This window comes from Castor canadensis, chromosome 4 (assembly GCF_047511655.1).
Source record: "Castor canadensis chromosome 4, mCasCan1.hap1v2, whole genome shotgun sequence".
In the NCBI taxonomy this organism is placed as follows: domain Eukaryota; kingdom Metazoa; phylum Chordata; class Mammalia; order Rodentia; family Castoridae; genus Castor; species Castor canadensis.
This window is the reverse complement of record NC_133389.1, coordinates 129,508,308-129,521,523: the sequence shown is the minus strand read 5'-3', so window position 1 is coordinate 129,521,523 and position 13,216 is coordinate 129,508,308.

Below are 13,216 nucleotides of genomic sequence, written 5' to 3'. Positions count from 1 at the left end.
AAGGCAAGGGATGAGAATGTGTCTGAGCCGGTCTTGCCCCGAAACCAGGTTCTGTGCTCTTCTGGAAGCACTGACCACACATCTAGTAGTGCTATCTAGACATCTCCCATCACCTGGCAAGCTTATTCAAATCAGGAAGTAGAACTCACTCATCACTCATTCATTCACTTGAGAAATCCACGTGGAGCATATACTTTGTGGCAGGCCTTGAGCAAGGCACCAGGAACAGAAAGTTCAGTATAGGCACCTTGTCTTCAAGAAGCCATGGGCAGGTGGCAAGCAGATGAGCTGGGCCATTTTAGCACAGCTCTCTAAGCTTTTGTGAGAGTGGAGGGTTGAGTTTAGCATGCTTTGGCGATTGTGCTAACCTTGTTGGCAGGGATAAAGGAAGCCCTCTGGTAGTGTGCCCAAAGGACACTTGGGTGGTGAACAGTAGTGAGCTGGTAGGTGGAGACCAACAGAAGACTGGGTTCTGAGCAGAGGGAGCATTTTGTGCAGAGCCCCAGAGGTGAGAGCACATTGAAGGGCTGGACTTCAGGAGCCATAACTGCAGTGAGCAGGAGGTGAAGGTTTTCAACCCTGGCTGTGTGTCAGCATCACTGGGAGAGATTGAATAAAAACAATAAGCAAACAAATGAAAAAGTAGGGTTATGGCCAGGCCTCACATTCAGTCTGATTTAATTGGCCTCTGTTTAGCCAGGCATGGTAATGTTTATTCTTTTTTTTTTTTTTCATTTTTCTTTTATTATTCATATGTGCATACAAGGCTTGGTTCATTTCTCCTCCCTGCCCCCACCCCCTCCCTTACCACCCACTATGCCCCCTCCCTCTCCCCCCCACCCCCTCAATACCCAGCAGATACTATTTTGCCCTTATTTCTAATTTTGTTGTAGAGAGAGTATAAGCAATAATAGGAAGGAACAAGGGTTTTTGCTGGTTGAGATAAGGATAGCTATACAGGGCATTGACTCACATTGATTTCCTGTGTGGGTGTTACCTTCTAGGTTAATTCTTTTTGATCTAACCTTTTCTCTAGTACCTGTTCCCCTTTTCCTATTGGCCTCAGTTGCTTTTAAGGTATCTGTTTTAGTTTCTCTGCGTTAAGGGCAACAAATGCTAGCTAGTTTTTTAGGTGTCTTACCTATCCTCACCCCTTCCTTGTGTGCTCTTGCTTTTATCATGTGCTCATAGTCCAATCCCCTTGTTGTGTTTGCCCTTGATCTAATGTCCACATATGAGGGAGAACATATGATTTTTGGTCTCTTGGGCCAGGCTAACCTCACTCAGAATGATGTTCTCCAATTCCATCCATTTAGCAGCGAATGATAACATTTCGCTCTTCTTCATGGCTGCATAAAATTCCATTGTGTATAGATACCACATTTTCTTAATCCATTCATCAGTGGTGGGGCATCTTGGCTGTTTCCATAACTTGGCTATTGTGAATAGTGCCGCAATAAACATGGATGTGCAGGTCAGGCATGGTAGTGTTGAGAGAGGCTGAGGCAGAAGGATCATGAATTTGAGTTCAGCCTGGGCTACATAGTGAGACCCCATCTTAAAAAACCAAAAGTAAATAAACAAAAAATAAAAGAAAATAAATGATGGTAAAATTAATTGGTCTCGGTATGGCAGGGTTGGGGTAGGGATGGCCTTTGAACTTGGAGGCCTCTTGTAGTTGTATTAAAATCTGTCATCTTCCTGATTCCCCTATGTGCAACTTCTCCTGTTTAATAGGCCCCTGGGAGAATCAACCATGCAGCTAGGACTAAGAAATGGGGATCTGGGGGTAGGGTGGGAGGGGATAGAGTGTGAAGGACCTTGTAGACTAGGTTTGGGTTTGCCTTAATGCTAGGGGAGTACCTTTTTGAATGAATGCATAAGCCACAGGCCACATTCATCGTAGTGTTTGAAGAAGCTTTTGCATATTTGCCAATCTGAGATTTTTATGGTAACCACCTGTGCACAAAAATGATTTGTGCAAAGGGGCGGAATATAAGGAAATACAAAAATAGGTATTCTATCGGATGGGCTATAAATTTGCACTTTGGTACCTTCAGAAGATGCATTCTTGAGTAAGTGTCTATAAATGCAAAACTTGTAAAGAAACCATAAAGACACCTATGAGGCTGATATGAAATGAATCAGTGAGGTAAAACTTGTGGAAGTGTTAACAATAACTCCTAATTTACTTGTTCTACGTTATTTCAATGTAGACTTTTTAAAAGATGGTATACACATGGAACATTTGAATATTTATGTAAACAACAAAGTATGTTTACTTCATTGGAAGAGAACAAGTCCAGGCATTTTGGAATGCACATAGACTCATTTTCAGACTCATGTTCAGTTTATTAAGGATATGACTTTGGGAGATGATTTAACTCCAGACTGTTTTTTCATACATAAAATGGGAACAGCACACACACCTTGCAAGTTTGTAGTAAAAGGTTATAGTTAGGTAAAAAGTAGATGAGGTGTCTAGTATAGTGCCTGGCATACAGTAGGCACTCAATAAATGGGAATTATTAATTTGCTTTCTAAGAGAGTTTCAGGGCCCTCAAAGTGCATCTTGGAATTGAGTTTCTCCAACATTTCTTAGATTCTCTTTCAATGCAGACTTTATCAGTGAAAATGGTTGGTTGTTGCTTCATGTTCCTCATTGAATGCATAATGCCCTACCATTTAACCAGAGAAAGAAAGATGACATCCTCATTACCCAAGTGAGATGAAAATGACTGGTTTTTGTAGGCAAGCTCCAAACCTCAGTGAATCCATTAGCCCATTCCAAGGGGTTAATCGGGAATGCATTTTATAGCATAAGTCTCCTGAGAAGCATAGAATTCCCAGGCTTAGGGTCAGATGAAGCTTGGAAGTATTTCTGGCTTTCCTGTGGTTGGAGTGGCTAACTGGTGACACCTGCTTTGAAAATTTTCCAAGCTGAAACAATTTCTGCTGTGTGGTATGTCGTGGGACCTTGGGGACTCATCAGAACATTTTTCTTGTCCTGGAACTGAACCTGAGCTGTTGGAGGAGGAGGCTTCTGGCTGATCTTACTGTGAGGACTCCTGGGATTAACCTCCACATGGGTGGGGTGCTCATAGACACCTCCACATTTCCTAATTCCAAACTGCCACCTGCCTTACCATTTCTATCCTTAATCTCCCTAATCAGGAAGCAGTTCTGGGGACCCCTCAGAGGGATGATTTCAAACTCTATAATCCATCTTAGTACCTGCCAACAGCTTTGCACTGCATTCTAGAGTAAAATCTTGATATTATATAGTGTGAGCACCTATGCTGGTCTGCCTGAGACAGCTCCTGGTTTGTCTTTATGTCCTAGATAGTTAATGAAGAATTCTTTCTTCATCTCAGTCCTTATTCTTATTAGACACAGATAATGTAATCACCCAAATTATTGGCCTGCTATCACCTGGTCCCTGCCAACCTCCGAAACTCATCTTCCCCATGGAACACTTTGTACCAGTCTTCCTACTTTATACCCAGCTTCTGTTCTTTGAAGACATCAAGGGTTGCTACTTCCTGTCAACTCAACCAAAATCAAAATGCCCCCTCCTCAAAAATATTCAAAAATACTTAAAAAAATTTTTTTTTAAAAACACAGGGTCTTTTTATATAGCCCAGCCTTGCCTGGAACTCATAATCCTCCTGCCTCCATCTCCCAAGTGCTAGGATTATGGTCATGTACCACCATATCCCAATCCTCAAAGATATCTTTACTGATCACCCCAATTTAAACTGTTATCCAGCCATCCGCATTATCACTCCACCTAGTTTTATTTCCATTGTTTTACACCATGATCTAAAGTAGTCTCTCAGTTTACTTGTTGTCTGGCCCCCTGTCCTAGAATATATTTGCTGTTACCCTCAACTCCATGAAAAGAGCTTACCATATAGAAGGAAGTCAGTAAATATTTACTGAATCAAGAAATAGATGCACAAATCAAGCTTTTATCAAAAAGAGAAGGTGAAAGAAAGTTAAACAGGGTTATTTAGACAAACAATTCATTCACATTTTTTGGCAATACTGGGATTTGAACTCAGGGGCTGCGTGCTTATAGGCAAGTGCTCTACCACCTGAGCTACATCCCCAGCCCTTTCTTTGCTATAGTTATTTTTCAAATAGGGTCTTGAGTTTTTGCCAGGAGCCATCCTTAGACTTCGATCCTGCTATCTCTGCTTCCAGTGTTGCTGAGATCACAGGTGTATACCACTATGCCCAGCATATAGATTGAAATGGGGGAGGAGTCTCACTATTTTTTTTTTTCTGCCTGGGCTGGCCTTGAGCTGTGATCCTCCTGATCTCCGCCTCCCAAGTAGCTGGGATTACACACACGTCACTGCACCTGGCCTCTTCATTCGCTTTTTAAAAATAGCTTTACTGATATTTAATTCACATACCATACAATTCACTCATTGAAAGCATACAATGATTTTTAGAATATTCACAGATGTGTATACCCAGTACCATAATCAGCTTTAGAACATTTTCTTTACTCTTAAATGTAACCCCAAAACCTCTTAGCTAAGAGTCACCCATTTTCCCCAGCCCTAGGCAACCACCAATGTATGCTCTAGCTCAATGATTTGCTTATTCTGGACATTTCACACAAATGAAATCATGTAACATATGGTCCTTTGTGTTTGGCTTCTTTCACTTAGCAGGTTGTAACCTGTCACTTATTTTTTTCCTGAATCAAATTAGATAGCCAAAAGGCTGCACAGCGAATGGTGATAGTCTATCACAGAGAGTTTTAATCATGGTGTACATCAGAATCACGACCCCCACCCAACTCAGCAGCTTTAAAAAACCCAGAGTATCTAACTCTATGGTCTGTGAGGTACAGTCTGAGCCAAGAACCATTGGTTTAGTTAATTACCTTCAGTGAGTTGTTATTTAATGCTTGCATTTGACTTTTATCTAATATTGCAAGTAAAGGTCATATGTAACTTGCTGCTGTAAGACATTGCCCCATCACTAGACTGTTGGAGAATCAGATCTTGGACATTTATCATTTAATAAGTATAGATGCTGCCTGTAGAGTAATGAAAAAACACAGAGCTAGGAATTGCCACATGCTTTGATTCTACCTTAAGCTTTTTACCTTTGTAATGTGAGTCAAGTTGCTTAGCCTCTTAGCACTTTAGTTTCCTTATCTGTAAAATGACCTATCTCCTAGGGTTATTGGGAATGTTAAAAATTATATATAAAGAATATACCAAAATTTTAAATGCATAGAGTATAATTTATACTTATTGTTTTTAAAAATGGAATCATTGTATTTCGATTTAGGGTGGGCTGGAGTAAAAGAAGGAAGGGGATACAAGTCAAGAGGAATTTCTTCTTCTGTTAGAGCCTTGAACTAGGCAACACCCTCTCTTATTTAGATGTCTCTTCCCTCTTGCATAAAATGTCATGGTTGGATCAGGTGGTGAGTAAAGACCTTTCCAATGAAAAAACTTACGTGAGTTAGTCATTCTATGATCCATTGTAGAAACTCCTATAATACCTCAAGTGATGTACAGTGATCTAGGCTGATTCTACCTTTATGTTTATTATAACACATATATAGTTTGCATTTTGAATGTTTCCCAAAGGCTCATGTGTTGAAGGCTTGCTTCCCAGCCAGTGCACTATTGGGAGATGGTGGAACCTGGTGGAAGGAAATTAGGTTATTGGGGGATGTGCCCTTGAAGGGGCTATTGGAACCTGGCCTTGTTATGTTTCTCTCTTTTTGCTTCTAATCACCACAAGATGAACAGGGTTTCTCTTCTGTGGGTTCCTGCCATGATGTGCTGCCTGCCACTTGCCCAAAGCAATAGAGCCAAGCAACCACAGACTGAAACCGCTGAAACTGTGAGCCAAATAAATCTTTCCTCTTTATGAGCTGATTATCTTAGGTATTTTGCCAAGCAACAGAAAACTAAAGTAACATCATAATTACTTCAATTTACTTATTATTCTGATCCAACCATCTTTTGTGAAATGTATCTCCCAATACTGCCCCCTGTAAAGGTAACTTTATTATTATGAAAAATTCCTACGCATATAAATATATAAACATAGAGATAATATTAATGTATATGAACTATCTACTATTTCTTACTGAGACAACAGCATTATTATAATTATGTATTTCATCATAACACACAGAGTAGCAGGCAGTAGTATAATGAACAATCATATACATAACAATTTGCTATATTTATTTTTTTTCTGAATTATTTTAACGAAAGTTACCAATAATAGTCTGCTCTAAAATTCTACTCTAAATAATCAGGACACTTTCCTATATAACCACAATAGCATTATCTCACCTGATAAAATCACCAACAATTCTCTAATATAATTTAACATCCAGTCTGTATTCAGATTTCCATTATTTTCCCAAAATGCCTTTTATAGCTACTTTGTTCAAGCCAGAGTGTATTGTAATGTATGCACCTATAATTTCTCCTAATCAAGAGTGTATCTCTCTTGATGAAATTGACACATTGATGAGATTTTCTGCTTTCTGCATTTATCTGTTTCTTTGTGGTCTCATTTAAGTTGTTTCCTCTGCCCTCCATGATTACTGTATAGTGGAAATCAGATCTGAAAGTTGGTTAGATTTAGGGCAAACAGCTTTGGCAGGAATGCTTCTTCAAAAGTGACAACATATTTTATTTGTACCCATTGGGAGACAGGTGTGCTACGAGAGATGTTGAGGGATTCCATGACTCTATAATTTTCATTCATGTATTAGTTATAGCAGTAGCACTGGAGAACCAACAAAGTGGAAATAGTAAACATTTTACTTGGCTGATAACTAGTAATGGGAGTAAGATTAATTTATATGGGCTTTACTATTCTCTGCTAATTAGAGAATATTATTATTATGATTTATATTTCACAGGAATTCTCTTTCTCTGTCTCTATCTCTTTGTCTCTGTCTTTTTCTCTTTGTCTCTGTCTCTATCTGTTGCTCTGTCTTTCTGTCTCTCTCTCATATGTTCTTGTAGTATAAATGCCAGTAGTAACAATAATGACCAGCAGAACATTAGAAATGATGTATTAAACAAAAACAAAAAATTATTCATGATATCCAACTTTATCGCTTATGCTCTCTTTTCTTTGCCACAAATAAAGTGGACTAATATGAGTCTATTTGTTTAGGATTTACCAAGAAATTAGTCTATTTGAAAAGGAAAATGAACCCAGGTCGGAAATCTTTGCAACTTCTTATCCCACATCTTATTATTCAATATAGTTATAGGAAGCCCCTCATCAATTTTATTTTTTTTAATTTTTCTTAGTACATGACCTCATCTTTTTTCTAACAGTTTCTTGCACTTGAGAGTGTCTTTTCACACACATCTAATGTTCCTTTTAATACCTACGAGAAAAATTCAGACGTTTCTTATAAGCCACCATCTTGATTTCCTCCACAGTACTGTTAGTATTAAGCATTTCACTGTTGTTTGTTATTTTACTTTTTGTTGCTCTGAATTAATTTCTTATCATAAAGTTGTGGTGTAATATATTTTTACATCAAACAATCTTGGCGCTTAAGTGATTTGTATATTTTTAGGTTTTCTCATTTCTTTCCTTCTTCCCTCTTTCCTTCTTTCTTCCTGCTGCTACTTCATATTCCGTTTCTCCTCACTTTTGGTATCTTTAATTTGCTTGCTATTGAGAAAGCAGAATATATCTCATTATTTGTGTTCGTTTTTAATTCTAGTTTCTTTAATCTGAAGTAGATTTGAATGTTTTGTGGGCACCTTTTTCTTCTATTTCTAGACCTACTGAGGGACTAGAATATTATCAAGAAAACAGACACTCAAATGCCAGTTCTGTGCACTATGAAGAAGAGTTTGAGGACTTCCAGTAGCCTGCTACTTTGATCTCTTTGGGTCCTCTAAACAGATTTTATGACTTTCCAAATTTTAGTATTTCAATTGACTTTTGTCATACCATCTTTGAAAAATGCTGGCAAGATGAATAAATTTGCAGTCAGCCTTGCATGTACAACTTGTCATTTGTGGACAAGTGCTACTAAGTGATCTTGGGTAATTAGTATAGAAGGGAGTCACTTTGAGAAATAGAAGGAATATGTTGTTTAAGTCACTAAATCACCATGCTTGGGATTCTGTCACTAGAATCCAGGTCACTAATCAAGATTTCCTATGAAAAGTAGGCCAACTTCAAAGTAGACAATATTTTTAAATCTTTCTAATATAGCTTTTAGAAAAGTAAAATTAGTTTTTTCTTTGTTCTGTAAAGCCCTCTCTTTTGTCCCCCACTACCCCACCTGGAATGGGGTAGTGGGGGACAAAATTTGACTGTGTAAATTTACTGCCAATAAAAATCAACAAGAATATCTGTATTGAGATAGTTGTCTTGTTATATCACTTCTTAAATATAATAAATGAAACAGATTTGATGTATAGCTTATGCATGCTTTTTGCATAGAGGTGAACAAGAGATTTACCATTGGGTGTAAGATATTTACATCCGTTCATCAAAATATGACGCCCTTTGTAGTCTTCTACCACCATGCCTGTAATATACATTATTATGGTAATTTAAAAATGGAACACAGAGTAGAAAAAGAACATGATAAATGCATATCATCTTACTCTTTATAGCTCTAGTAAATTTTGTACCTTAGGCTAGACTGAATACATTTTGAGTTTCTCATGCAACAATCATTTTGGAAATGCGTCAGTCAACAGGCTTCTTTTACTCATTATTATTTAGCCTAAAGATCTGAGGAATCTGTTTTTATTCTGTTATCAATTTATTTCCAAGAAATGCCACTGCCTTTGTCTACTTGAATGAACATTTCCTTTCTTCCCATTTATAACGATTGTAAAGCTAGACCCCTTTCCACCCTCATTTCATCACCCATTTCCAAGGGCTGCACATTTCTTTTTTTTTCCATGGGATGCATTCATCTACAAATTAGTATAACAGATATTTCAGAAACAGCAGCTGAGCTGTGGAAAAAGTATTTTCCTCCCCTCTCAAAGCAAAGGATCAAGAATATCGTTCAGGTGTCTTTTATTTTTCTAAGCATTAAATCTTTTAGTCCAAACATGGACAAAAATAACTGTGAAAGCATTTGTTGAATTACACAAAGGGCATGTGGTTTCGACCTCGGCAGGAACACAGGCTGCAGCCTTGCTGTCCAGGCGCTATCCTTCCCTGCAAAGGTGAAATGATTTAGAGGCCTAGAGAAACTTAATTTTTCTTGATCACCATGTGCAACCTGGAATTTTAATGGCAGGCATAATTAATTCTTCTGATGTTAATCGTCAGGGCCGGGCTCCACAATTATCAGCCTGGTGCAGCTGGGGCATGGTGCAGACATGAAAAATTAGGAAAATGAATCAGTAATAGGGTGGCAGATTTAATCTGCATCATGAAAACAAAGTTAAAAAGAGGAAGATCGAGAGAATTTCAGCTGAAGCTTTTGTGCCAATGTGCAGTGACAGAACTGAAAAATGTTGCCGATGTCCAAAGTGATTGGTAATTACCAAGCCATTGAATTTTTTATTGTCAATTTATCATTGCGCCAGAGGTTAAATTTAACATCTTCTTCTAAAGCCATCACTCTAAGGAGGCTCACTGCACATCACGTGACTCAGAGTCAGTGAAAGGTTAATCAGGTATTCCTTTGGTTTGCATGTGCCTCTAAACCTCCTTCCTACCAGGCCACCTTGTCTCTGCTGCATACCTGCCACTCAGTACCTGCCACTTTGAGATGAATATCACATTGTGTCACACATGTGCATGAGCATGTGAGTGCACATACACACACACACACACACACATACACATACACACATACACACACACTTTTTTTTCCTGTTGGTGTTTATTAAGAACCCTGGTGCAAGAAAAGAATTATTTCTCAAGTAAGAAAACTCCCATCTTTCTAAGCCCTGGGAATATTTCATTAAGGTGCAGTTGAAAGGAGAGCTCCTTTCTCTCGTTCTCTCTCTCTCTCTCTTTCCTTCCTCTCTTTAATGCTATTTTGTCAGGGGAATTAGAAGAAACTTAAAACTACATTAAAATTCCCTTCCATAACAATTTCATCTGATTCAAATTTAATTCTCTTCTTCACCCCCTTTTTTTTTTTCGGTACAGGATGTCTTTTTCATTAATAGTTGAGAAAAACAACCTTTATTTTAAAAGGAAGGAGATATTTATCCATGTGAATACTACACACTTCAAATAAATGCTTCTTTAAAAAGTGTTTGGAAGTGTTTGACAGGATCCAGAATAGATACTGAAATTTCACAGGATATGCTCTTAGTGATTTTTAAAAAGTGACTTTAGTTCAGTAGCTACCCCATCTTTAATGCCACTTGTTTTATCTTTCTGTTGTTTGCTTCATTGTGGCTCTTCTTCTGTATGTATTTTGAAATATAGAGCAGTCTCTTATTAAGGGAATGGTATGTATTTTCTATAAATTAAAAATGGAAATAGCCTTTAGGGAGACTTGAAAAAAAATCGATGTGTGCATTAATTACTGCAATTCATTACTCAAATAAAAGTGGGCTCAACCTTTCATTGGATACAAATTTAGGGACTGAGGATGTTTGCAAAAGACAAAGCCCGTGTTCCTGATCACGTTAATCTGCAGATCAAAGACTCCTTGAATCCATGCCTGGCGGAAGCTCCTCAGGGGATAGCCAAGCTGGGCTCCATCCCAGGCCTGGGCAGTGAGTTATTACTGCAGAATACAAAAGCTGGCCACGTGACTGTCACCTACCAGCAGTGGCAAGGGCCCTTCTCCTGACTGGGCTTCCTGAGACCTTGCTTTTCTGAGTCCTCGCTTTTCTATAATTAAATCTGAACTATAAAAGGCATACCTGTCAAATGACCTCCAGCTGCCCTCATAAACAACACTGGGAATTCTGCTGCTAGCAACTCCTTGCTTTTGGAAAAAACATAGGAAAATATCCTATTTAGCTTCCTAAAGCCCTCCCTCCCCCACTGTACATTTTTTTTTTCCAATTCTCCCCACACCCAGCTTCCTCTCCCATTTTAGAATTTAAGTAAGAAACTGGAAAACACACAGCAGATAAAAAATATAATATAATTTATTGAGAAGAGTCTGCTGTCGTCTCCTGAATTAGTAACCTGTCCTTTTAGGTAAAAGAGAGAGAAAGTGGAATGGAGGAATGTAATTTTTCTAACAGCATTTGGCTGCCTTTCTTTGAAAATGTTTTATGACTAGAGGATAAATTACCACGTAAAGGTTTCTGTTTAAAACCTGAACATGTTTAGTGTGATTTGAATCCTGCCATATTTTGCATAGCTGCCTTTTGCCTGAGCAAGTTTAATGCAAAGATCAGCAGCTCAGAGCATCACATATACGAGCTGGCTCTTTTCTGTTATTGGAATCCCCCACTATTTTAATTGGGTTCTTTCCAAAACTGCAACTAATTAAGAATCAATTCAGGACCATTAGCAAGTGGGACAAGCTAGCCGGTGCTGCATATTTCAAAAGAGTTAGTTTTAATGAGAAGTGTTCAAAATGGGGGGAGAAAGAAACAGATTAAAGGTAGTGTAGGGACCTCCTTTGGCTGAACTGAACGATTCTGTTGGTACAAGGAAGGATGCTGAAGTTGTAGCCCTCTGTAATTGATCTACCTACTGTTCTTAAACTTTAAACACACGAATGCAGGTATTTAGGGGTGCATTAGAGGTTCAATATAAATGTTACAAATTGTTGGCTTTTGTAGTGCAGTGCTCCTCTTATTGGAGAAACATATGCTGTCTGCTTTCAGACCCGTTAACCTCAGCATTGCCAACCCATTTTCTCTTCCCTAGGCTTTGTACCGGGGCACATCTGCGTCTTAGACTACGGCGCCTGCAGATGGTGCTTTTTAATTTGTTAGAGGGTGAGCTGTGCCGTATTTTTGACAGCTGTTCTGGAGTTCCTTTACCACAAAGAAAAACTTTGCTAGAACCCTGGGTTTGGGGAGAGAAATTTGATGCTCACAACCTCATTAGTGTTTCTACTCTTTCTTGGATCTTGGTATCCAATTCTCCTTTGTTCTTAGGAGTTGTGTGCAGACTAATGTTTCTCTTCAGAGGACGAAGGTGGAAAGTTAGTGTATAGTTAACCTGCTTTGAACATTATATTATGAATATCTGTGTAGTTTCAATGGGGCAGCTGAATATTTAATCATTAGGAAGGATAGGCAATAAATCAAATGTCTGAACTTGGTAGCATTATCTGATATGCTTGATTTCAGACTTAACCTTCCTCCTGGACTTCTGTCCTGAGAAATTACCTGGACTAAGTTTCTTCATTTGAAGCAATCATAACCTGACCACAGAGCATTTATGATTGTAAGATAACAGCAATAAAAAAGAGATTGTTGGCTTCTAGCAGTGGACACGGACAATAAAAATATATTACTCTACAGAAAAATAATTTTACTAAGTTTAGGTTTGATTACATGTGTGAGATGGTGTAGAGATTGAAAAGGCAATTACAAGGATATCAAAGACTTATGAGTTTAAAAGATTCTTTAAGATGTGTAGGTCTAAAGAAAGTCATGAATGTTTATTGAATAGGTTTTTCTCTACTTAAAAATGTTATCAAAACAAGAAAGTAGCCAGTTTAAATCTTGTACTGTTATTTACAGTTGGGCTCACAATATAGGGAAACACTGTTTTCCCTCTACACTGTTATCCACCTAATCCCTGGTAGTCATCTTTTTTGGTTTTTTGGCAGTACTGAACTCAGGGACTCACATTTGCTAGGTAAGCGCTCTACCACTTGAGCCACACCTCCAGCCCTTTCTGCTTTAGTTTATTTTTCTTTTTTTTTTTTCATTTTTCTTTTATTATTCATATGTGCATACAAGGCTTGGTTCATTTCTCCCCCCTGCCCCCACCCCCTCCCTTACCACCCACTCCGCCCCCTCCCTCTCCCCCAGCCAATACCCAGCAGAAACTATTTTGCCCTTATTTCTAATTTTGTTGTAGAGAGAGTATAAGCAATAATAGGAAGGAACAAGGGTTTTTGCTGGTTGAGATAAGGATAGCTATACAGGGCATTGACTCACATTGATTTCCTGTGTGTGGGACACCTCCAGCCCTTTCTGCTTTAGTTTATTTTTCAAGTCTGGTACTTTTTTTCTGGGATGGGCCTCTCACCTTGATCCTTTTACCTCTGCTTCCTATATAGCTG